This window comes from Columba livia, chromosome 12 (assembly GCF_036013475.1).
Source record: "Columba livia isolate bColLiv1 breed racing homer chromosome 12, bColLiv1.pat.W.v2, whole genome shotgun sequence".
In the NCBI taxonomy this organism is placed as follows: Eukaryota; Metazoa; Chordata; class Aves; order Columbiformes; family Columbidae; genus Columba; species Columba livia.
The window spans coordinates 3,865,169-3,891,057 of record NC_088613.1 but is presented as its reverse complement, the minus strand read 5'-3'; the positions used below and the strand labels follow the sequence as shown (position 1 = coordinate 3,891,057).

At 35.9% G+C, this 25,889-nt stretch overlaps 1 long non-coding RNA gene across 3 annotated transcripts in view; it reads right to left on the bottom strand.

Annotated features, from left to right (window-relative positions):
• Positions 1-25,889, bottom strand: part of LOC135580691 (uncharacterized) — a 306,238-nt gene that overhangs the window by 90,984 nt on the left and 189,365 nt on the right. For all 3 annotated transcript variants that reach the window (XR_010475614.1, XR_010475613.1, XR_010475615.1), the window contains exon 2: positions 21,283-21,351. This is a non-coding gene — a long non-coding RNA (uncharacterized LOC135580691). The remainder of the gene's footprint in view (positions 1-21,282; positions 21,352-25,889) is intronic.

The following is a 25,889-nucleotide window of genomic DNA, read 5'->3' as shown; positions in this document are numbered from 1 at the left end:
ACTGGCTCTGCCATAGGTAATCTGGCAGAGCAAAATCATGTAAAGCAGCCTTTTGCTGGCCTGCCAAACTTCCTGCTACTGAGCAGACTTAATCCTTGCTGAAAACAGTTCTTCTCAGTTAGATTCAGTGAGTGCTCTAAATACTGGACTCACATAACAGTAGGACAAAATGAGTAAATGAAGTAAACTCTAAAAGATATAAAATACAACAGCGGAGTCTTATTATCTAGGCCTTATTCCTCATGACAGCCCATTCTTTCACTTCAAATCAGCAGGATCTATTTATGCTAGTTTATGAAACTACTCTGCTGTGAGTGTCTTTTCCTAATTATACCACTGTAGTTCTTCCTCATGATGCATCATTCTCTTGTTTTTGGACCCAAAACAAAAGCTACTTAAGATAAATTGAAAGATTGCCACAGATGTCAAAATGCTCTGTATCAAGCCATTGGAAAAGCCACCTTCTTAGGAAAACAGAAAAAGAAACGTATCTTTTTTTACTAGATTTATATTTGTTGTTAAGCATTGTGTCAGTACTTGCACCAACAATGTCACGAAAATCAAGAAGACAGACATGAAAAATAAGACTTTAGGAACAATAATATCTGCTTCCATCCCAAGAGCTGAGCCATGCTGCAGATCATGTTTAAATCTAATTGAAGAAATAACTGCTAATGGTGATGGATGCTGATGTTCATTCACATCAACTACCAGAAAGGAAAAAAAAAGTGAATTTTAGTTTTGAAAGGACAGAATCAATAAAGTGAGAGAATTAGTATTACAGAGCACATTGTACACAATACAATGGTGCAGAGGAGTACAAACCTCAACTGTAAATTCAGGTGAGCAGGGATCAACTCTAGGTTTATAAAGAGCTAAAGCAAAGGAATCTCTGTATGTGAAGAAACTCCCACAGGCTCTCCCGATACAATCAATCATCTGTTGCTGATGAAAAAACAAAACAGCAGCCACAGACACCACAAGCCCTTCTACACACACTAGCAGAAATCGGGTAGATTATGTTAGGCAAATAGTAGATTTATGCCTTGCAACAGTGGTTGTTCTCTGTATAGACTCATTACAGATCTTGCATTGCTGGCATGGCCAACTGAGGAACCAAAGAGTGGTTCACAGTGCCTCAGTGCAACCCTGTGCCCACTGCTGCTAAGCCACTGATTGGAATCAATCTGTTCCTCTTTGCCAGCCAGATACAGGACTTTACAAACAGATAACTCAGTCTCACAGCTGAGGCTTTGAGAACAACTTGTTGAGGTGCTGTAGCATCAAGGAACCTTACCACTCCTTTCTGAAGGGTAAAAGCAAACTAAATGAGAGTCTTGCAAAATTCCTAGAGGGCAGTGAGACACATATAGGTACATAATAGCAAATGTTTTGGGGAGCGGAAAAGCATTATTTACCCGTTAATTTATGATGTTTCTTATTTTGCAATTTCACATGATAATACCTAAAAATTAAAGCTATCTTGCAGAAAGATATCAATTCCACTTTTGCCTTTTTTTTAATTAGTATTCCAATACTTCATAAGCTGGCATATAATGTGCAAATTAATATCTCACATTTTGCCAGAAAACAACACAATGCTCATCATCATTGCTTTTCACTTGTGTAAGTGTTTCTTCCCTAGTATGCAGCCTTCTTGTTAGAGTAGTACACTGGTCAAAAGCCATAAATAAATCCGTAGGTGCATGCCCACTTAAACCAAAGCAAGGGAGCTAACCATGGTTGATGCTGCAATTCATTACCTCAAAAACAAAGCTCCAAACCACTGCAGAGGAACTGACGCACTAAATTCTCGTTAGGTTCAGTCAAAGGAAGAAGTAGTTTTCACACCAAAAAAACACCTTATCTAAGCTATCAAAATAACATAATGATCTTAAAAACCAACCAACCAAACAGCAAGTTCAGCCAACCAATCAACCACAACAACAACAAAACCTGCATCTTAAAAAACAATAGTTTCAACCAAAACTATGGTTGGATTTTCAGCAGTCACACCTCTGCCTTAATTTCTTCCCTCTGGGGCAGGTTCTCTGGTGGTATAAAATAACTTCAACAGCTGCCAGACAGCAAAAACAACCATTAGGTAAATATACTGTTCCCTGCTGAGAAAAGAAGTATTTCCATCAGAGAGCAGCAGCACATAACTTTCTTGTTTGGTTTTGTAGCAACACTTCGGTTTTAGTACCTGTATGCAGGACTGTAAAAATGTTTTGGCAACAATATGAAGTGTTTCCAAACACTGAGAAAGTAAAAATGAACTTCTTCCTCTTGAACTTTCTAGAAATTCTTTTTCCTTCTCTCAGACTTTCAGATTATTAGTTGCTACTGCTACCTGTGCTGATGTAGCCCAAACTTACTGCATTCATTGAGATCCTGAACCTGAAGACAAATGGGACCGAAAATGAGCTACTAGCAAAACAAATGTTGTAGGTTAAAACCGGTTATGATTGTGATTCACTGAAACTGATAAGTATATCTTCATTAACTTTTCAGAACTTCAAAAGAAAACTATTTGTCTACAGGAGCATCAAGTGACAGGGCATTTGCTTTTCAGATATTATACTTCAACAAAAGTTTTTTATATATTCTACACCATTACCTAGGAATATCTCAAAGTTCAGTGCATAGGCAACACAAGAAGATGTTCTTTTTATTTATAGGTATGTGACAGTATACTTTAATTCTAGATATGATCAATCTCACTGTAGAGGAAATACACTATGTTTTATTAAGAACTTCTGGAGAACATAATTCTCACAGTAAGTGAAAATATATATAAATATTCTTGCAAGTGATATATAAATTATTCTAAGTGAGCAGGAGCATGTCAGTCAAGGTTGATCAGATTCTTTACAACACATCCTTATGAAAAGAAAAATGCTAGATTTGGGTCCAAATATGGAAATTTCATGACTGACATTTGTTACACTTTTGGGACCAATGAACCTTTTGTCAAAGCCTGAAGCAAAGTTTTTACTGCAGGACAGGGGATTTTTTTTTTTGGATATCCAAGTTTGTTCATGTTATCAATCTGAATTATATTAGTACCTGGAGAGCCCAAATGAAATCAGACCACATTATAAAAGGTGATGTATTTATATACAGAAAGAGATGCACAACTCCATTACGTCACTATCAAAATTGTTCAAGTGCTAAAGAGGAGAGGTAAATGGCAATCAAGAGGTAAATGACAATCAAGGTCACATGTTATTCCAGGCTCAGATGCTGACCTGACACTTGGTTAACATATCTTCCTATACTGCGCGCCACCCTCCGGTGGATAAATACATTTGAAGAAAAATAGCATCTCAAAGAAGATTTATGCAAGTATATGCTCTTCCAGAAAAGTCTTGGAACCTCAAGGGGGCATTAAAAAAACTCCCACACATTACCCTAGCAGCAAGCCCAATAATATGTGGTCTTCAGAGCATAAAATTATAAAGAAAAAGAAAGTTTCCAATTCTCATCAAGATATATTTAAAAGTATATACAAAAAACAAATATGAAACACATCAGTAAAGGAGATCTGAATACTGTAAGAAAATTACCTGATGATTCATTCTCCATTTCTCTCAGACCCACTAAATCTGTCTCTTAAAGAAACAGGCAGACAATACTGCCTATTATTTTCAGTGAAAGTTAGGAGCCTGTGCAGTTTTGAAAAGATTCTTGGACAAAGCTCTTTCCAGTTATAACAACTTAAATCCAGACTAACTTAACTGGTATTTACAGAGCTGTTCAAATTTACAGAGATGTCACTAAGAAGAATTTGTTTCTGTGTTCCACATAAACAGATTTAACAGTTTTCCTTTGTAAAACACAGTATAGATGACTACAAGTGTTTCAGGGACATTCTGGTGTATTATCCTGTATGGCAAGTCCATCTAACTTGAAATCGAGTAATTAAATATGCTCCAACATGTTGCTGCAAAATTGATCACTACTTTCTTGCAAATAGCCATGCGTTTATATATAAAGATGGATGTTCCTTTCTAGAAATGGATCATTTCCAGATTTATGGGTAAATTACTGTTCCTTGAAAATTAATACAAGTCTACTTCTGCAGCAACTTAAATATTCAGAAATGAAACTGAAATGATTTGCTCTTTTCTCTGCCCATTGCTTTTCCACTCTGGTGAAAGAAAAAAGAAAAGTATTGAACAAATTGTGTTGTCACTTCTGTGGGAAAAGTAACTTGCTAAGTTAATATGTGCCATTGTAAACCCCAATGTTACACCTGCATTAAAAAAAAATCATGAATCAAACCACCCCTCATGATGAGTTGCTTTATTTTTAACAAATGCTATTGAACAGGGTACTTTCATTTCTTTGTTTGACCCTCTAAAGATTAATTTCTTCAATTTTCTTCCAAGAAGCACATGGCTAGGACCTTTAAAGAAAAAGCTGACGTTTTCACATAATCACAGAGTGGGACTGTGACAATAACCTAGATATCACAAGAAATTCAACAGTAGGTTATAGTAGTGCCTTGAGAGCTGAATCTGACCTATAGTTAGTTGCTTGCCATTTCATCAATCATGGTCACTATTCATATTTTGCCTCCACTCCCTCCTCCTTGCTCCTCTGAAATATGTTTTAATAGCTTGATCAGAAAAGCGTTCCCTAAGTTGGTCCCAAAATTTTCTGGGACATTCGCAATACTGAGTGAGAACGAAGGTCTTATCCAGACCTCCTTACAAGTTTTAAGTAGTATTATTTTATGCAGTTTACCATAAGTAAAGATTGACTGTTTAGACAGTAAAATCCGTTCTTCATCAGCGAGTAAAAAGCAATCCCCTTTCAAAAATCTCTTTTTTTCTCCTGTTACTTAGGTTTGCTATGAAGTACCATGGAAACTGAGCATCCATATGCTGTGGTATTTGCAAGCACCTACAGGTTTAACAGGAGAAATCGACAATTAAAGGGAAACTGTGAACCATGCTGTGTTTCTCTCATATGAGAATTTTATTAAATAAAAAATTCTGTATCATTAAGCAATTAACCTATTCTTCCTGTTCTAAGTGAGGAAATGACTAATGATTTATCTAGTCAGAAGCTAGAAGGAAGAGGAGACAAAAGCTATTTTTAGTGGCTGAGAAAACTGACAACTGGGAATCAATAAGGAAATGAGAAAAAGCTCAGTGGACCCTGATGGACAGTGTGATAAAATCTCCCTGGTTTCCAAGGCCAGTTATAAGCAAGTATTGCATGTGAGTAGTGACAAGATGCACCATATCTAACTCCCCAATATCAGTGATCAATACTCACATGAATACAAATGGAATGGGAAAATAGTGTAAGTCTTAAGCAGGACTGGAATCAACAGTTGTGGACCTAAATGACCCTAAGGCAACTGATATTCTCTATAAAATAACAATAAAGCACTGAATGGCTGTGTTTCTTTTACCAAGAGACACAGTTATGCTAGGCAAAGGCATCTGCAACTACTTCTCATGCGACCAGCACAAACCTGTGATTCCCAAATCTCTTCTCAGAGAGTGCAGCATCAAGAAAATATCCTTTGTGAGAAAACAAAGTAGCAGGATTTCCCCTGGATGCATGCAGTTCACGGCAATAAAGATGACCCAATTTGTTCAGGTTTATTACAAAAACAAAAAGAAGTGCTTCACCTTCTTTTAGTGCAAGTCAGGTCCTTAAACAGAGTGGGTAGATAATACTTTTTTTGCTTGGTTATCCATTTTTTGATTCAAAATCACTGCAACTTTTTACAAAGCAAACTGGCTGCAAGCTTCAGAGTTGGATTCACTAGAAAGAGACCTGAGATATGGTAATCCCTAAGAGTCTGCACACCTGTATTCCCCTTCCCAAATTCCTTTGATTTCTTATAAGCCAGGGATGTGCGGGGCAAGTCTTAGGTCTCGTTTTCACAAGGAAGCTGAGCATGACATGAATTTGAAGCATAACAATTAACCTTGGCTTAGATGGTGATGCAAGAACATTTACTGTGGCAAAAAGCACCTCAGCATAGCTTTTCCAAAGTGAGGAATTAGAGTGAAATGTCAGTCCAGAAACACCACGTCAAAACAGCTATTTCAAGATCTTTCCTTGCAGACTTTCTTAGGTTTCTGTATTTTTCCTGAAAGACCAGAATGCTTTCCAGTTCTTGCCAGAATGCATGGGATTGCAGCGGCTTGATAAATCAACTGAGAAATAAGATTAGTTCATTTAATAAAACAAGAGTGGCCAGATAACTAAAAGGTATGACAGAAGTGTTCAGTATTAAAAATATAATTTTCATATACAGAATGATTCTCTTTTGCGTGGAGAATTGATTTCAATTTTAAGAAACTGCTGATAGAGAGGTGTTAGTTACTACAAATTTCAAGTGAGTAAAACAGATTTATATTAATATAACTGAAATCAGGTGCCTGCATTAAAAAAATGTATAGAACACAAAGACTTAGTATATTATTACTGGTCTACTTCTATGTGCATTGGGGTAATTGCAGCAAATGCATTTTGTTCTTACATGTTTACTACATGGCATGACTAACAATTTAGTGTAAACAGAGACTAATGTCACCTTCTACTGTTTTGATAGTAGGAAAGTGATCTAAATGGAATTTTTACCATCTCCAAGACAAGTTTGTTACAACATTAGAGTAAGTGATATCAGACTACTAAGCCTGAGAAATAAAATTCACAAAAGGGTCACCTGTCAGGTCTGAAGAATTCACATTATGCGTACAAGGAAAAAAAGGTCATATTTAGTATAGAGGTTTGGTTTTTTTCCCAAGATCAGACTAATAATCAGAACCAGAAATTTAGAATACAGACTTTGGAGATGAAAAAAAGGCAAGCTGTAGGTTATTTTGGAATTAAGTGTATAGAAAAAGATTATTTTTGGAATTCAGTGTTGGGAAGGTTAATATGTTTTGAGTGATTAACTAATGCCACATTTATTTTAAATTATTAAGAGCTACAAATGTCTTCTACCAAGCTATGAGCTATAGAATTCCAAACAAAATGGCAACATTCATAAGCTAAATCAAAAACCAGGTCAGGTTTTAGTTAGAAGATGCTTTATTACTCTCCCCTCCTCATTTTCTATATTATTCTGCAGTTTCTTTGTCATCTGAGCTTTCAATTTAGATAGATACTATTTAAATTAATAGAACTCACATAATTCCCATAATTTCATTTTTCATAATATAGAGAAATTATGGAGAATACATACAAATGAAAAACTACCAGCAAAGGTGCACCACTTTGCTTGTATTAGAGTCCTTTAGAGTGCAATATAACTAATGAGGTATTGCTCTGAAATATAATGCAGATTACCATATAGCAGATTGATTTTGCTGCAATTTCCTACTAACTGCAAAGCGCCTGCTAATTAAAGCAAGTCAGAGCTCAGTCTTGCCCTCCAGCATCTGCAGCACAGTTCACCTGTTCTGAGAACCAGTATAACTCTGTGTTTTTTTCTGTAATCCCAATTTAAGAAAAATATTTCAACAGGTCCTGACCTGCTGTTGAGTAAGTAAGAGAATGAAGGCTGGGATCCAGTGCTGCTTTTTTTGATTGATAACAGCAAAATCTACAGGTTAGAAGGAAGGACTGAACTTTTGGCAGAGTTTGTGGAACAATAATGTATTTGCTTTTGGCGATCTGTATGCGTACACCAGTATGGCTTTTTCAGTGTAAAATGCAACGGCTTATTGTATGGCTATTTAATAAATATGACTTGAAAATCTGTCCACCAATTTAGACACAATTCAGAGAGGGTAAAGGTCTCAGAGATGTTATATTACAGAAAGTTGTCCCCTTGCACTCCCAGAAAAATCACTAAAACAGCTGAGTATAACAATGAGCTCCAGCTTAGTGCTGGAAATGGTACAGCATACATTGATCTATATTGGGTGCCAGTGAATCAAAATAGGACAGATGTATTATAAACTCTTCAAGTTCAGGAAGAGCACTGATAAGAAGTTGCACTGCATGAGAAATGGAGAAAAAGGTCAAGAAAATATAAGTGTAATATTTTCTGTCACTAAGGTTTTTTTTTATTTTCCTTTGTTTGTAGTATTCTATTTGTTTTCAATTTCTCTTTCTAGGTATCTTTCTTTATTTCCAAAAGGTTTATGAAACTGCTCTACAATTTTAAGAGACAAAGTGTTTATCAAAGACAGAAAGAAAGCCTTTGTGGTAAATATGTTACTGATTTAGCACAGAATCAACAAGTTTTTGTGTAGAAATCTTTAAACAGAGATTAGCTTTAAATAAAAGGTCTCCTTAAACCACACTATGGTGTGCTATACAAGGGAATATTGTCCTTTTTCTTCCCTCTCCTGATATATAGAGCAATGTTAATCTTACAGCCTCTTCAAATGAGGCAGAAGTTTCCTCACCTTGTAACTTGTAACACAGTACAGTGTTTCCCAAAGCCTGGACCAAAAGCAAATCTAACTCCAGACATCTTTATCTAGGGCATCTATCCAGGCTCTGTGAAAATCTATCCTGTGCAACGAGAGATGTGCTGAACCTTTGATATTTCCACAGATATACATCAGTGCCTTAGAGATTGATGTGAACATTTCTATTCCACTAGAGTAAACACATCATTCTTATTGATTTTAACTTATATAAACGAAGACTGAAACCATTAACTTCATAATGTCTAGTTTAATGGTTAGCTAGATGATCTTATGAACCACACTTACAGTCCCAGCAAGGAACTTAGTCTTCTAAAATGCATGAAACTTTCAAGACATTAAATGAAATACTATAGAGTTTCCAACTCAAATATACCCCTCTCTTGCAAATTTCTTGAAGTGCAGATTTTGGAAAAAGCAAAAATTGGAACACTGAAGAAACCATTCAAGAGAATGCTGGTTTCTTGCACTAGTCCCTTGAATTCTAGTGTTTAAAAAAATCATGAGAGAATGTAAAACATAGGAACCATGAGTGACTGAAAAGTCAAAGCTCACAAAGGCAAAACCAATACATTTTACATAACAAAATAAGACCTAGATTTCACTATTCTTACAAATGATCTATAATTCAAGTTTGACGTTTTTTATTTTTTTAAACTAGTTGAGAATTTTCAAGGCATGGAGTGATCTAACAGAAGGATAATCAATACTTTACAAAGTTCAGTACTTGAAAGAAATACTCAGCGACAGAAAAGGTTAATACAGTTACAAACTTTCTCATCTAGTGCTGTTCCCAGTGGAATTGCATGCACAACAGCAGCAACAAACAATTAATCCTAATAAACTTTGGGTGAGAAGGATGGTTGATGGTTTTTAAGTAGCTTGGATTTCAATTAAAGCTTTCAGGCAAATCTCCTATGAGTGCATTCTGTGATGCCTGAAGCATAAGGTCATGATGAGTTGCTCTACCATTTCCTCCTGGAAGAATTATGTCCAGTTTGATTCTACTTAACGTTTGGCACCTACTACAGTGGCTAAAATAGAGCACAGATCTTCTTTTGTCCTTATTTAGGCAAGGGAGAGAAAAAAATCATCTCTGAAAAGCAATTAAAATATTTTTTTGATCCAGTCACTTTCTGGAGTGTCTTTTCTCTTTGTTTTCTAAAGGACAGGTCAGTACTTTTGCCTGACATTAGAAGCACTTTGTATAAACACACCTCAATCTCTGGAAATTACTGAAAGGCATTTGTAACACACTTCTTATTAAATTTTAGACAATCATTAGAAACTCTCTCTCCTTTTAAATCATATTGTCAAAGGTGAATTTAAACATTTAGAAAGCTCAGAGTTACTGCAGATATGCCAAGAGCATTAACTGAATTTCTCTGGAAGGAAATGCAGAGGCTTTTCACTCTGTTTAAGCCATACAGTCCCATTTCATTGCATTACTTATTTACTTTAAGGGGCTGAGGGACAAGACTTGAATATTGCTTTAAAAATTTTTAGCTGTGCTCTCAGCTACACAATTACCACCTTTCACCACACTGAAGAGAGTAATAAAGGCTAACACATATGATTCATGAGCTGAAGCGCCATCGCACCCATAAGGGGGTTCATTTACAAGACAGAGTTTTCAGTAGCAGTCAGAAACCATCAGGCCTGCACATGATGATCAGCAAGGACATGATGCAGCTCCCACTGAAATAACTGTGAATGTTTCCATTTGCTTTAGCAAGTTTTTGAAACAGAGAATACTCTGCTGGAGTAAGGCTTACTATAAAAATATTCAAGTGACAGTGACTACCGTGTCGTTGGAGAGGCTGCCTAAGATATTTCTTGATAAGGTTTGGGTAATCTTGTGAATTAACTCCTTATCTGCATTTTAAGGGAAATCAGAAGAAAAGTTTATATAGTTATCATCTCCAGCATCTTAACCACTAATACTTCATAGGCAAGAACAGTATGTCAAATGAATATTTACTCTCTACAGGGAATCTGGCTTGGAAAGTAAGTGGTGATAGGGTTGTCCCTGTATTTACAGCATTTTACTTACAGAGACCAAAAACCTCAGCAGGGGCAAGTATGTTGCACACAGATTCTTTACCAGTGCAAGAGGGATGTTTCATAATCTAAACTACTGTTATTCCTACCAGTATTTTAGAGGAATCATGCCATCTACGATAGAGATAGACTCCAATGGTCCTGTCCAATTACAAATCCACTTAGATGAGATAGATGTGCAAATTAGGTAGTCCTCTGTCTACTAGAGACTCCAGTATGCAAAGATATCAGTTCAGGAATTGGTGGGTTCTCCTTGGCTTGAAATTTTGCTCTTCCTTATTTCACAAAAGAGGAAATTCCTTGACAGCCAGTAGCACAGGAATGAGGGGACAATAATTCTGTAATTACTTCAGAAACAGAACAGGGAGGGAGGTTTGCTGCCCTTGTGTGTCCTCAATATCTAGTCAGAAAGCTTAGCATCCTGTGTTTATAATCCAAAACAGGGTACAAAAAGCAGTGAAACCACAGAACTGAACTGGAGAGGTAGCTGCAGGTCTTCGAGAAACTAATAAGAACATCTGCATTATCCATGTTATAATGCAAAGAAATTCTCTGTTATCCAGAATAAAATGTCAGCCAAGAACCCAAAATTTAAAAGTAAATGCCAAGCATGAAAAAATGAGAAAAAGCTTACATATGGAAATCATCCCCTCAGAAACAGAAACTTATACCAGAGGAATACAAGCTATTTGTAGAGATGGACGCAATAAAACGATGACAAGATGCCCTGGTGATATTTCCCATCAATTTTGTCATTTAAGGGTTCAGAGCTCTTGGTTTTGTACATGAGATTTGTTTTGCAAAGCAACAGATTTAAATGTGCAATGAAACCCAGAGGACATAAGATGGTATCTAGCTCATCTCACTGCTGAAATGCTGTTGTATTACTAGTGTTTCAGATAGGAGCATTAAAAGAAAGGAGGAAAAAGGATGTAATAAACAGAAAAGAGAGAATGATAAATTGGTTCACAATCTTAATTTTTATTACAGAGCAGTGTGATTATAACAAACCATAGTAAGGTCAAACACGAGACTTTTCCTATTGCATTGTATTTAACTGAAGAAAACACATGCAGAAGTATCATAGAATCATAGAATGCTAGGGATTGGAAGGGACCTCGAAAGCTCATCCAGTCCAATTCTTCTGCCAGAGCAGGAACACCCAGATGAGGCTACACAGGAACGTGTTCAGGCAGGTTTTGAATGTCTGCAGAGGAGGAGACTCCACAACCTCACTGGGCAGCCTGTTCCACTGTTCTGTCACCTCACTGGGAAGAAGTTTCTTCTCAAGTTTAAGTGGAACCTCTTATGTTCCAGCTTATACCCACTACCCCTTATCCTACCATTGGTTGTCACCGACTAGAGCCTGGCTCCAGCCTCATGACACTGACCCTTTGTATATTTGTAAACATTAACAAGTTCACCCCTCAGTCTCCTCTTCTCTAAACTAAAGAACCCAAGCTCCCTCAGTCTTTCTTCATAAGGGAGGTGCTCCACTCCCTTAATCATCTTGGTTGCCCTACACTGGACCCTCTCCAGCAGTTCCCTGTCCTTCTGGAACTGAGGGGCCCAGAACTGGACACAATATTCCAGGTGTGGTCTCACCAGGGCAGAGTAGAGAGGAAGGAGAACCTCTCTCAACCTGCTAACCACCCCTCTTCTAATATACAACATACATAACAAGGAAAGAATATTTGCTAGTCCAGTTTCTCATTCCAACAGAAGCACTACCATCAGCTTTAGAAGGAATTAGAGAGTGAAAGTATCAGTATGGAAGAAAAAACGCACAACACAAAAAAACAAACCAAACCAAACCAAACAAAAAACACTAATAAGAAAAGCTTCTTTTTAGCTTCAGAGGTTGGCTTATGCCTTGGAGTATGAGGTGTTTGACTTCCTACCCTTTCTGGAATTGTTTAATGCTTCGTAAAATAACTGTGAACACATGCTAGTCACAGAAATTTGTAATCTGTTCTGCACATATACTCAAAATGAAGTTGGTCACAGAATCATAGAAATGCAAGACTGAGACTTCCTGAGATTCAGTTACATTTAACTCCTTTCACTGAGAAGGAGTCAAGCATAACTAAACCATTCCCAAAATGTGTCTAATTTGCCTTTAAATTTTCCAAAAGGTCCCTAATGGTCTGCTCCAACGGTTCTTCACTCGTCTGCTTGGAAATTATTTTCTAATATGTAAAAAAAAAAACAACGTTTGCTGCAAATTAGGATGGCTTCTTGCTGTTCTGCAATGAACCATGTTTATTTAATTATCTTATGATCATTTCTTTCCTTCAAAAACATCAACTACAAACTTAAAAGAATACAAAAATCAAATTACTAACAGGCAGCTCTACCATGACACCATTTTACTCCTTTCATATAGTGATTTGTTTTAGCTCTCTCTAGTAAGGGCTATTTTTAATTGATCATTAAATTATTGTGACTGATCTAGATTTTGTATATTCTTGCTGTGCACTAGTTAACAGTTTTGCTGCCTCCTTTGGTTAACTTTGCACACCACATGAAAAGACGATAACAATCCTAAGCAAATTTGGGCTCAAATCAGCAGAAGGTTACTTCTATATCTAAGTACCCTAAAGAACTGAACCATAGAAAATTAGCAGTAGTTAGTTTCCTTGAAGAAAAGTATTACTTTATTTTACCATGAAATTCACTTAAGAACTTCATTATACTGCAATATTCTTTCTCTATATTCAAGAAGAGACAAAAAAGGCATTATTTCAATACTCTGGAAGTTTTAAAGTAACGTTGCTCATTTTCTCGTTATATCATAATAAATATTGATTTAAATAATTAGTACAGACATACAAGAGTCTGATTGGTTAGCAGGCAATATTGCTTTGGAGTGAATACCTCTTTATTTTAGCCTATGAAACCCAGGAGTCAATTAATGAGTGTGCTAGAGAATGGTAATCTCAATTTGGATCTAATGACTAGACACATAACTAATTTCCAGAAATATGTAGTATTTTTTTATTCTATTGTGCAAGAAAGAGTGCTGATAAGATACATCAAGGCAATCCATCTGCCTTAATTCCAGAAAGCAAACCATATAAATTTCATAATTTACTCAAAATTCCTTGTGACCATGTGATAGCAACTAAAACCAATGCTGTAGTTAGATAACAAGTATGATAAATTTGATGAAGAACAACATTTTTAAACAAAATAAACATGGGTAACATAATTTAGTCTTTTCATAATTTAGACAAATGTATGACAAGTTGGAAATAATCACCTTAATTTACTATGATGATTTTTCTAATAAAAATATAATGAGATTATTTTTAAAATGTAGACTATGGCTATCCCTAATGTGAGAGGAGAAAACTGAATTGTAAAGAGAAAAGTGTGACACTTGCTATACTGGAAAAGCCTAAGAATCTCTTTCCTCTTAACTACTGCATGCATATCTTCTACTTCTATATTTCCCTAACTGAATGCTAATTCAGTGTCTACTTTTGCATCTCAAGGAAGAGTGATTTTCTTGGTCATAGATAGGCATGTTGTAAGCTGTGTTCCAGAAAACCCAAACTTCTAAAATATCTTCACCACAATTTCACAAACTGTTTCCCCTCTGACATTCATGTCAGGTATTAGCTCCTTTATTTCATTTTATGCAAACACACACAACTTTCCTTCTTTTCATAGAGTGGTAAAGCCATGCACAAGAATGCTCACATAAATTTACTTGTCATAAGACATTTTTTAACCTGACTCTGAAGATCTTGATAATACCTACAGAGGAAAAGCAGAACAGCAGCAATGAACAGGTATTTACCAAGTCCAGTGTTGTGTCAAGTCTTAAAAACCAGATAAGGTGTTGCACAGATCAAATGTCTGTGACTCTCTCTGCAGGTAATGACTAGACTTAGATGCATTTTGTGGTCCTTTCTGTCCAATATCAAGCTGAAAGATCTATTTGAAAATTCTTTAAAAGAACCAGCAGAACTTTTGCAGATTCTTTAACGTTGTTTGGCTTTGTTTGTTGTTTTTTTTTTTTCCCCCAGTTTTCCAGAAACCTTTTCAAAGTCAGTGAATACCTGTAGTTTAAGAAATAGTTTACTTGTTGAGCACTGTTGATGATGGACACCATTTCTTACACCTTTTCATTATATTGTCTGTTCTATAAAAAACTGCCTATACCTTGCTTGTCTTAATGTCAACACCTATTCAAGCTTACACTGCATCTTTAGAAAAAGGCTCTTTGCTGTACTTCACTTTCCAGTTGCATTCATTTAATAGTCACTCATGGGTATATCCTTTAAAACTCTTGACTGCTGCAAGATGTATTTGGCATAGCAAGCAGATTGCACCCTGCTGTGCTACGTAAAATATATCCCAGTGATGCTTTGCAGGGGAATCTCTACAGTATGGCAACTGAGAGAACTGTAAGCAAAACTGACAAAATAACTTTCATTCTATATTTCAAAGCAGTTGGTTAATTTTTCTTGTTAGACAAGCTAATTAATTTTTAATAAGGTAGTATAGAAATACAATGAAAACTTGAAATGAAGAGACAAGCAAACTGGAATAGCAAATAACAAATCTGCTAGAGAACTGAAGAGATACCTTCATGCTAGCACTGGTTTCTTAGAACACCTCATGGAATATACACAGAAACTTGATGGATGGATTGCTTAGCACATCCAGAGCTCACTATGCAACAAGGGGTTTAGACTGAGGTTCCTAGACAGAAGTATATTATAACTATATTGTAACTAAAACTATATTGCTGTTTAAGTGTTGCCTAAAATCTCAGCAGGATACAGATTCACAAGACTTCCATTAACTATTTGAAGGACCCTTTCAACAGAATTTCAAGGTTCAAAAAATTCCACTAGATGTTATTTAGTTTATAATAATAGCTGAAGACATTAATATAATTGTCCCCCATTACTGCACAACATAAGAGCCAGTCCCTTTACCCAAAGACCTCTTTAGAGAAAATGAACTGCTGGTAAAGAAAACCAGACTGAAAAAGAAGGGAGCTTTCTTGAGGTTACAAGGCAAACTAATGGCGAAAATCTCAAAACATGACTTGGGACACAACTGTTCCTGGATCTCCGCCTTTGTGAGAGGGTTCCTGACTCATCAAAAGTCAGGATTGCAAAGAAAGGAGGTCATTAAGTGACTGCAAGATTGAGTAGGGCAAAGTGGCTGTCCCCAGTCAGACAACAGCCCAGAGCCAGAAACAAAAGCCAGATCTCTGAAGACCAGAACTTTGTATAGTTACACTCTATTTAATATTTAGATAATTTCTTTTTTTTTTTTTCGTTCCTCTCTCTACCATATGAATTTACAATTAAAGAACAGAAGTATTTCAGGCAATTAAACATGATCCTTCTTTTTAATAACAGTCAATAGACAGACAGATGTGATGCTCAAACATAACTTTAATGTCTGGAGTACAATGTGTAAACCAGACTCAATCTGCCATAATAAGTAACTTCATTGCTGCCTAAAGGCTTTTGGGATCTTAATATGGAGCAGATGTTAAGGACTTCCTGAGTAATTATGTGAAGAATTAATTCTGTCCTCCCCCACAGATATGCTTTATGTGATCTGCTTTATTGCATTTGTGGCTACTTGACCTATTTATCCACGCTTCTCACAAATTTGCCATGTTCACAAGCTTTTGAAGTAAATGCCAGAGACAACATTTAATCTATATTTTACTTATATTGACAAACAGGAATATCCATGTGCCTAAAGTTAAATACCAGTGGAAGAATGGAAGACTGATATTTATCCTAATCTCTTCAAACAAATCAGTGAAATTATAGTGCCTACAGAAACAATAAGTTTGCTTGCATTGGAATTCCCAACTACAGTGTACTGTACTCACCACCTAGGAAAGGTACATGGAAACTGAACTCACAACCAAGTCTGAAAATGTCTCACTGTGAATGAGAATTTATTAGGGAAATGAGGCTGTTTTAGGGAGAGAAGTTAAAACATCAAGAAATGACAAAAGCAGCAGTGTGGCAAATGACAGCCAGTCAACATTAGCCAAATAAACACAGAAAATTCAAGCTGCATTTGAGAGCTAATGGGAAAGTACAATCCTAACCAAGAACAACAACAGTTCTAGGCAAAAAAAAAGAATTACCATCACATCTCTTTAATATGAAAACAGCACAGTGTAGACAATATGCCAAACTCAAACCAACTGCACCATTAGCAAGAAGAAAACAGGATTGTGGACATAATCGGGGGACTGTAATGGACTAGGAAACACAGCTGCATCTGCTTCAGACATTTGTAAGAAAAACATGAAAACCAGAAAGATCTGGTGTCGTCTTACCTAAATCCCTGGGAAGAAGTAGGTAGTTGTTATTTTTGTCAGAGTACCTTAATTGGAATTCAAGTATTAATATTCTAGAGGAAAACAATGCATAGGAAATAGATCCTGAGCTTTGTAAAAGTGACACAAACGTTACCTCATTAAAATACATTTTTCTGCTTATTTTGGTGTGTGTGGATCTCAGGTTATAAAATCAGATGAAGTAGCACATCCTTTCTCAGAGGCCTAACAATCAGACTACAGGATGTCAGCAAAGAGGCACAGCCCCCAATTCCCCAATGACAACGATCAATGAACTGCCAGCACTTTTAACAAGAACCTGACACAGAATTCCCTTTACCCTCGTCTGTCATAAATGACAACAAATGCATATAGATTTGCCAGAAAAAAACATGAACTGAGGAGTCCGTTTATTTCCATTTGAGGCATGTGTACGTTCATTGATCTTTAAATTGTTTTAGAAGCAAGACAGTAAATTTCTGAGATGTACATAGTTTGTAATTATTTTTAGGTAATACAGACCAAAGACCTGAGGGATTGTGTTATTTATTAGTTAAATAAACTAATGTGTCCAGGTATCTGTTACACTTCTGGAAACTCCAAAACAGTACTTTACTCTAGGCTGATACAGTTCTTTAGATGGTCTTGACCCTGATCTTCTCCTACAGCTGTATCAACCTGGCACATGTATAAGAACTACCTGAGATTTAAAACTAGCACCATTTGGGCAGCAGTCTTTGCTTCCTGCTACATGGCAACAGGGTGTTGTGTTCCAGTCAGAGCGCTCCAGTTGACTGATGGGCAGGTCTGTGTGATCATGCTTATCACACTATCAGCTCACACCTATTCTCTGGATGCCAGTGCTGAATAATGTGGATCTGCTGTGTACTCTCTATTAACTGTTTGTTCTCCATCTCATAGTCAAAAGCTCTCCTGAATACCGAAGTGCACAGACGTCCTTAGTTTACTCTGAACTGTTTTGCTGCTTTAACTTGCTATAAAATGTCAGAACCCTACAGAGTATCCACTTCCTCGTCCTGCCATTCAGCAGCCAAATCCACCACACTTCTATGTGCTTCTCAATTCCACACTGGGATGAAAGGCAATGCTATCAGATATAGATAAGGTTGTTTTTTACAATCAAAGCATCAGATGTGGCCAGAGGTAGGATTCAGACATGAAGGACTGCTCTGTATATTAATTTTATGGGGTTGAAACACATTGGATTTATAGCAAATGCTTTAGCTTGGCAAAATCTGCAAATGATAATAATAGTATAATATCAGTTACTCTGATCATGTCCGAGATCAAAAGCAGCCACTTCAGCAATCTTTTATACTGTCATTATAAGGGAAGTGAGTTCTCACTCTATATGCTGCTTGAAGACATAAAAATCCATTAAGGCAATTTTGTTAGTCATGTAGGACAGAAAATCCAACACTGTAAAATAACCTTAACTCTGCTATGAAGCCAAATCCTGCTAAATTCTCAACATATTCGTCAATTTATGGCAAGTAATGAAACAAAAGCAAGATTAATAGTTGTGAAAAAAATCTCGAGCTTCTTAATATTTTATGCTAATATATTGAAATTGATTTAAATAAGTCTCTTTTTTTTTTAAACTGCCACTGATATTACATATGCATAGAATATTTTAGCAAGTATTATATTATGGAGTTAGTTAATTACCTACCTGCTGCACATGAAGAATTCATTCAGTTAAATTAATTAACAGATGTAAAAACAAAAAAAGTCCACAAATGTAAAAGTAGAGTGTTTTTCTTATGTTGGCTATTTAAAATAGCTGGGTCTTTGTTTTTTCCCCTTTTGACCACAAAGAAAATGCTGGAAAATGCATTGCCATATTGAATTTCAACCCTGTGAAAGGGGAACTCAGACTCAATTTATTACATAGTGCTTTTACTTTATTGCGCAGGTGGGTTCAATAAATTAGAATACTCATTAAATTGAACGGAACTTGTGGCATCATCTAGATTCAGGCTTTCAGCCAAATTCTACCCTTCTCTAAAAGTTCCCATGGAGTTTCAGCTTCAGAGGATGTATGTGTGCTTCATACAGGGCATGGATGTGTTCAACATACTATTGATTCTTGTTCTTAATCACTCTGATACATGTTTCTCATGTTTCTAGTGCAGTTTCATGGGGTATTTATCAAGTTGGCTCTTTTCAACTTTGCTCTCTGACCTAAGAAATTTTTTTTCTTCTGTTTATTAGAACACATGAGCTTTCAATTGGGATTATAAAAAGAGATTATAAACACCAGTAAATCCCACCTGCATTGTCAGCAGTCCCCTTAAGGATAGCAAGAAATAGCTTAGAATTGATTCTTGTGTTCACTGCATATACAAAGAATCATGAATGTCTCTGTAGCTCAGTTTTGTCTTGATTCTGGCTAAACAAGGTGCTTAGTTATATCTCTTAAAGAAAGTACCTATAGCCACAAACCATTTCCTTATAAGATTCCAGGTCATTACTCTCTGCTTCTGACCCCAGTTACAGGTGCTGGTACTTTCTGCAATGTCATGTATAAATGATTCTGTATTTATTCCTTCACATCTTCCCCCACTTTCACATCTTGTCCTTCTAGTAATGCATGAGAGAACCTGTGGAAGCAGCAATATATCCTGCTAGCTTTGGTACCACTTTCAAATTAATTCTCTTACAGCATAAAAACAATACAGATGTTTTAGCGATACAGCCACTTTAAATGGCCTGACAAGTTTTCTCTGAATGTTGTGCTCTTCTATGCACCTGCGTCTCTCTTTATATAGGGCAAGCCATTAGAGAACATTTCAAAACATTTGTCTGTTGGGTTCCAACTAGTCAATCCTGCTTTACAACCAAAAATAGAGAGCTCTCATGTAAGTCACCAGAAGAGAACTGTATAATTTTAGGAAGCTACATATCTACCTGAAGCCAAACTAAATTTATCTCCCCGAAAGGGCATATCCCCAAGTCCTTTCACTACTTTGACAAGAAAGCCAATTTTTTTAAAAGCTTATTACTTCTTTGTATCTTTTGGCTCAATTATCTGATTACTAAATTGATTTTGTAATAGACGCAAGGTACTACATGTTTCTTTTGCCTCTGAATGATATCCTTTTTCTTTTTTGGACAGTCAATCAGCTGTGATCACAAATGAATTTTTCTTCCACTGCTACAACTATTAGGGTTAATGGTTTTCAGTTATTAACCTGGTGACCATATCAGCATCAGAAGAACTAAGCTGGAAAAAACTTTGCTCCAAAAAAAATCAACACATAAACCACTGTTACATCCAAGTCAAACACTGTTATTGCAGACCTGCAAGTTTATTTTGCTGCCTGCTCACATTAACAAATAGAAGACTTTAGGAAAAAAAAAAGAAAACAACCAAAAACAACCCAACAAGGGAACTGCTAAAAATCTCCAAAACCTCAGTGTTTTTAGTCAGTGAGCAGTCTTTTCAAAATCCAGACTCGATTTTCCTATTAATATAGGTCTTTCAGAAGATTTAGTCGCACTCTGGACTCATATCCTAAATTGACATAATAAGGTGCTGACATATACACTAATATTTTATTTTCTACATGGTAGAGACTATAAAACAATGCAGTTAATGCATGTAATTCTTATACATGTTACCATGCATTGAATCTTTTATTACAATCTTGAAATTAATGGCTCAATTACATCGTATGCAAGGCACTGTTTTGTTTTATATAATTAGGATTTTATTGTGATTTGATGTATTGGAATTTCACAAGTCTTTTAAAACAGTCTTTCATGAATAAGTGCGCACTAGTTAGCACCACTACTGTGATAGTAAAAAGTTGGTCTTGTTGGTAATATAAATACGTTGGTGTATAAAATAACATTGATTTTTAAATGCTTCTCATTTGTTTTAATGTTACCAAGGCACAGTTTTGGTTCATATATTCCTTTTATAAAATTATTCCTACAAGTGCTTTCGTATGCCATTAAATATAATTTCCATTACAATACTTTTCTGTTGATTTTGACTTCCATATGCATAAATGCATTGCAACAATAAAAGTCAGCTGTCAGTGCTTCCACATTTTCATTTCAACTTTTTAATGTATAGTTCAATAAACATGCAAATGCTTGCCATATTATTTACATTTACAGTAAACATAACTCTAGCCCTATACTCAAAATGGATGTGGCTGTATAGAATAACTTTTCACACAGGCTGGTTACAGTTATGGCTGTACCTGTTTATATTAAAGAATCATTCCCCCAAGCTGTTTTATACAAAAACACTTGTACTGATACTAAGGTGGTTTGGGATGGTTTACATTCTGCATAAATCATTGAAAGTGAACTTCAGTGTTTGTGACAAAAAAAAAATTAGCCACAGCTGAAAATAGTTCAATAATAACATAATTTGGTCTTTGATCAAATACTACAGTGAGATACCTCCTGTGCAAAAATACAGAAATACCAGTAACTCACAGTTCTCCTCTGCTCTGAAAAAATCCATTACTTGTTGGCCATGAAAAGTAAGGTCTCCCATTCAGTGCTCTTAAAAAAAAAAAAAAAAAGGAAAATTTAAAAAAAAAATCAGTAGGTAAAATCTGTAGTTATACAGACATTTAAACCTCATAGGTGCTGACAGGCTTTTGCTCAAATAACATGGCATACAAGCTTCAACAGTCACAGAGATCTCTGAGAACACAACATTTTCTTCCAATTCACATAAATGACAGTGATTCTTTCTTAGCTGGAACCACTACTGAAATAGTATTTCCCAAACTAATATCACAGTCTGATATGTGAAGTGAAGCCGAAACCCAAAGTGTGTCATCTGAAAAGCCTGGAAAACAGAAAGCTGTTTTGCCTTACTCATGAGAATCACCACAGTACCAAGAAGAAAAGATTCATACTTGTGCACCATGTTCTATTACATAAGAAATATTAACGTCAGCCAACAAATCGGCTCTAAGTTTTGGTGTTGGTTACGTTGGTGTTCTCCTAGTCATAGTTATTAGCAATAACATTTTTTCACTATAATCACATCAGTTTATATTAAGGGATTCTGCAAGATCATAGGCTATAAACTTTGTTATATTGACATTTATTGTCAGTTTTATTAGCAGTTTTATTGGTGTCCTTTCAAATGCTTGGTGTACTTCCAGATTTTTTTGTTCAACACAATATGTTTATGTGATGGCACACTTGCCAAAACAATTCCTGTTCTAAAAATGGGAATTGGTTGTATGTGATTTATGCCAGTCAGATGTGACTGATGGCAGCTCTAATGACAGGTAATATTTCATATGATGCAGTGTGTCTCTTACAAACACAGCACACATTGCCTACACATTACGTACTCTCAAAAGTGCCAAATAAAATTTGCTAGACTTGTCAGTGAAGAGTGAAATAAAATCCCTCAGTGATGGCAGTTCAAATATTCTATTTATGTAAGTAAGCACTACTTATTTGGGAGCTCTTTAACTACATTTGCCTGCAGTATCAAGCAGAAATCAAGAAATTTTGAAGTTATTCATTAGCTTCACAGTAACATACAGAAGAAAAGAATAAACTATAAGACCTAATCAGCAAAGCCGTATGGAAGGTACATAGCTAAGCAATTTCCAGCACTCAGGCTTCAGTGTTCCCATTTTCACCAATCTGTAACTATTCTCCATGCTCAGCAGTAGTTAAGAATTGGCAACAACTAGTAGTGTATTTATAAACGCTTCACATTTCTTCATTATGCAGTTAATGAACTGAGAGCTGGAAGCCTTGAGAATATGAGCCTAAATACTTGATACAACCTTCTGAAAGGTTGTCCAACACTATTTAACCAGGCTGTACTTGAAAAAGGGAGGGATTTTGCCCTGAGCAGACTGGTTTTGTTCCAGCACCTCCATGAGCATTAACATTTGTTTCCTAAGATTTAAAAATTATAACAACTTAAACCAAGCTGTACTTAGAATAGAGAAAACATCAAATTCAAAAGATGGAGAAAAAGAAGTAAATAAAGGTGTAATAGCTTTCACTGATTATGCCTTTTCAGAGTCATGAAAATGAGGGTTGACTGAAGAAAACTGCAAAAGGGCCTCAAACTACTGAGCAATCAGGTGAGAAAATAGCAGGTGTACCTGAATGGTGATAAACATTAAAACTAATGCACTGAAGGGCAAGAGAGTCCTAACTGCACATAGGCAGTGATAAGCTCTGGAAAGGGGAAATACTTGTAACTCCAAAGATACCCCGTAGTGCTCAAAACCCCAATGAAACCAACACTTCAGGAAAGGAACAGAAAACAAACAATGCTTATGAGAGTTCTGTATGGACCTGCAGTGTGCCTGCAATTAAAGCTGTAGAGAGGGAGAACAGAATAGGACTTTCTAGCATGAAGTTGACATGACTGCAGAGATATACAATAGACATTTCCACAAGTAACAATCACTGTTTAAAGCCGGATACAAGAAAAAGGGCGACAGAGGAACTCTGTTAACCCCATCCTCCCCACCAGGGAACCACAAAAGGAGGAAAAGGAAGAAAGACAACTTGGAAAACTAAACCAGCTTTACTAATAATAAGAGAAATAATTAAAAATACACAAAACCAATACTGAATTATAGGATGAGCAGGGAATTGCAAGTGACACCAGAAAGTCCTAGACTGGACTCAGCAGTAGATGGGAACGGGATTCAGGGATGCATGGACTGGAATTTAGATCAGGATGACAGGCAGGACAATGGGCAGAAACTTAATCAAAAGGAAAATTAATTAAAGAGAATTGGTCCTGTTTTAACCAAAACTGGGATGGTAACAATGTGAAATAAATAAATGAAAATCTCAGATGACAAGTTTAAAATAAAGAAGTGGTAGAACTTAATGACACTAAATGTAGTTAAATGTTGGAGTTAACTGCCTCAAGAGTGGTGCACATATCAACAGTTTATCTAGGTTCAAAAAGTGATTAGCCAAACTCACAGAAGAAAAACTTCCCTTTGGGTTTATTAAACTCAAACATGACACACCTGAGAAAATTCATTTACACAAAGTTTCCATCAGATTCCCATTAGCCTGAGGAAATTAGAGAAGATAATGATACCTTGGAAAGAAAGTAAAAGAGCTATGCAAAATAATATAAAAACTATAACCTTAATGGGAATATAGTCCTAAGAAATTCAAGAAAAAATAAGACACTCTAACACCAGAAGTCATTTTGATGCAATTGATGTCTACAAAATGTATGAAAACATGTGAAAGACATGACAGCAGAGAGGCCTCTGTCTCTAACAGACTCTGTTTTCAAGATTATTAACTCCATTAAGAAAGTTGATTTTTTTCTAAGAAAACTTTCAGTAGTATTCAGTCAGTGATATCAGATATTTACTACCTTAATTTGCTGTGCTTTGAAAATTAGAACTGCAACAATAATGTAATGAAGCATAGAATATACTCTTTAATTTCCTAAAATGAGTAAACAATAGTTACAGCTGAATGTCAAGAATTTACAAGAAAGCTGTTTGAAGAACAGATCATTTTGTCAGTTCCTACTCATTTAAGCCATTAGGCTCCTCAGGAATAACTATCAGTTGTGTTCATCAATTAGTCCATGGAAGTTATCAGAACACTCAGATGAACGCTATACAATAGTCAATGAAAACTAATCATCACTTCTGAAAGTCTTCCCCTATTAAAGGCAATAGGCACGCTCACCAGAGTTGAAGGTAGGGAGAGTTGGTGTCTAAACAATCTTGGGTTGGTATTTGCTCTTTTTAAAGCGTATTGCACTTGTTCTGCACAATGGAAAACACAAATGTCTGACACATCTAAGTCCTAAACTGCCATCTGCCAGCTACAATGCTCCTCATCTTCTAAATAGGAAGGAGAAGGAAAAAAAGGAAAGAAGGAAAAAAAAGGGGAAAAAAGGAAAAAAAAGGGAAAAAAGGAAAAAAAAGGGAAAAAAGAAAAAAAAAAAGGGAAAAAAATAAAAAAAAGGGAAAAAAAGAAAAAAAAAGGGAAAAAAACCACCACCATCCCACCTGAAATTACTAATGAAATTACTTCACAAGAATAATATCTCAACCAGCAACACTCAGGAGAAAGAAATGGGGAAAGGGAGAATACAGGTTTTATTTTCTGTAAAACCACACTATAGATTAAATATTCCGGAGTATTCCTGTAATTGCTTTTGCTGTAAACATTATCTTCCCTCTTTCTTACTCCTTTGCCTTTAAACCTCCTTTAAAACCCTCTTTGGGATCTCCCAGTGTACTGTGAATAGGGTTTCTGTACCTGCTATGGGCAGTGAAACTGCACCAGGTAATCAATGTAAAATACTTTAATTTGGTTTTCATATCTGACAGGATGGTCAGGCCATTAAAGTCAGCAGGTGATGCTGCTTTCCTGTGTGAAATATAAAAGTGGATGAAGATTAATCAGTGCCATAACATAAGTGCTGATGAACATTCATTAGTAAAATCAGCAAATGCTTCAGAAACATCATATAGTCTAAATGGAGCCCAGCAGGCTACCGAGAGGCTACAGGACCGTCACTCAGCTGTCCTGCATGTGGTATTTCACATTTGCTAGTAAAGGACTACACTATAAATAACCAACTCTTTACTGAAAATCAATATTCCTGTTTCTACAATTTTGTATATATACATGTGTGGGTATTGTGGACAGAGAATCAAAGAGAACTCTTAGATTGTTTTTCCTAATTGGTAGGGTAAGGCACTTAAATTATCCAATAGTACAGATGATCTTTTAAAAAATAACACAGTTACATGTTCTGGTACTCTGCAACAGATTCAAATACATACACTTACTGAAATTAAAGTAATTTGTCGCCTTGATCTAAATGACAGTGATATATCGAAGAAAAAAAATAATCTTTACATCTTTCTGGGAAAAAGCAACACAGCAAAACATAAACTATTCCTAAAGATAAAGCATCAATCAATATTATTTGTGGGAGGCTAATATAGCTGATTTCCTAGTCTAGATGTCGGTACGTATTAAAGAAGAAATTTTTGTGGCTTGCATGTATACAAACTGTAATTATAAGCAAAAGGTTGTCATCGTACTTTTTAGAG